This window comes from Sorex fumeus, unplaced genomic scaffold, assembly GCF_029834395.1.
Source record: "Sorex fumeus unplaced genomic scaffold, SorFum_2.1 ptg000024l, whole genome shotgun sequence".
Classification (NCBI taxonomy): domain Eukaryota; kingdom Metazoa; phylum Chordata; class Mammalia; order Eulipotyphla; family Soricidae; genus Sorex; species Sorex fumeus.
Window position 1 is genome coordinate 39,985,455 of NW_026606081.1, and position 1,304 is coordinate 39,986,758.

Below are 1,304 nucleotides of genomic sequence, written 5' to 3' on the forward strand. Positions count from 1 at the left end.
AAGTGTTCAACCTGGATTAGTAGGGGAAAATGAAAGATAAAGTATTATGTATGAAAATCTACCAACAGTGGTACTTTAAACCACAGTACTAAAACTATTTTTTTTAAAGTGCCTCTCATAGAGGCAGACTGGTGGGTGGGAGGGAAACGGTAACCAGAGGAAGGCATTGGTAGAGAGAATCAGACACTGGTGAAGGAACTGGTGTTAAAACATTATGTGCCTGAAATCCAGTGGTGATTAGCTTAGTAATTCACTATTCACTATGACTAAATAAAATTAAATTAAAAAGAAAAAAGTACTTGTATTCACTATCACTGTTCTGTTGGTATATTTGGATTTGATGCTTAATATGTCCATAATAGCATCACACACACACACACACACACACACACACACACACACACACACACACACTGCTCACAGACAATCCCTAGCTGTACTCAGTCAGAGCTGCTTGGGAGCCACAGATGTAGAGGATTGAACTCCAGGATTGTTCATATGCAAGGCAGGAAGCTATCTTCCTGTCCACCCTTGTCTGACATCAATCCTTAGGGAAAATCTCCTGCTAGTCTTGTTTTTCTGGATAAGCTTAGCCTGTCCTAATCTGGATTCTAATCAGGATAGACTAAGCATTGTCACTCTTTTAGTACCTAGGATGTATCCCCAGATCTAGTTATTTCCCTAGGTCTGTCTTATAAATTCTGATGATGTAACAAAATAGAATTTATGTAATGCAGGACCAGAGATCTAGTTAAGTAGTAGAGCAAGTCCTTGCTCTGCATGTGTGAGTTTATGTATTCATTGCCCAGTTCCTCAGAAAACTAAGTAATCATCATCATTGATATGACATAAGTTATGAGGAACATGTCTGTAATTCTTGGTATCTGATCAAACTAGAGAAATGGCAGCAGAGAAATGTCATTTTTTCAAGATGACCCTGCTAAATGGATGAGTATCTGCTGCCATTCATTATTTGAAAATACTAATAAAAAATATAAATATGAATTTAACTTTTAAAGTAATACCCTTCAAGAAAAATTCGTCAAGGACTTGTATTCACTGTCTGTTGTGTTGGTATATTTGGATTTATTGCTCAGAATGTCTATAATAGAATTCTTTCACACTTTCACATCTCCACAGTTACAAGGTCTTAATCAGAATAAATCATAATGAACTCTTCTTCAGTAAGTGGAATTAACATTCCCACATGAACTTGAGGCTCTAAATTATTAATAGCATCTGAAGGCTTTTGGGTTTCACTGTGATGTCTGCAATGCTTTCGTAAAAGTTTCAGATCATTATAA

At 36.3% G+C, this 1,304-nt stretch overlaps 1 non-coding gene across 1 annotated transcript; it reads left to right on the forward strand.

The window, feature by feature from the left end:
- Positions 1-579: 579 nt before the first annotated feature.
- LOC130023879 (small nucleolar RNA SNORA72) lies at positions 580-713 on the forward strand. The gene has a single exon (XR_008792537.1). It is a non-coding gene; the product is annotated as a small nucleolar RNA SNORA72 (small nucleolar RNA).
- The last annotated feature ends 591 nt before the right edge of the window (positions 714-1,304 follow it).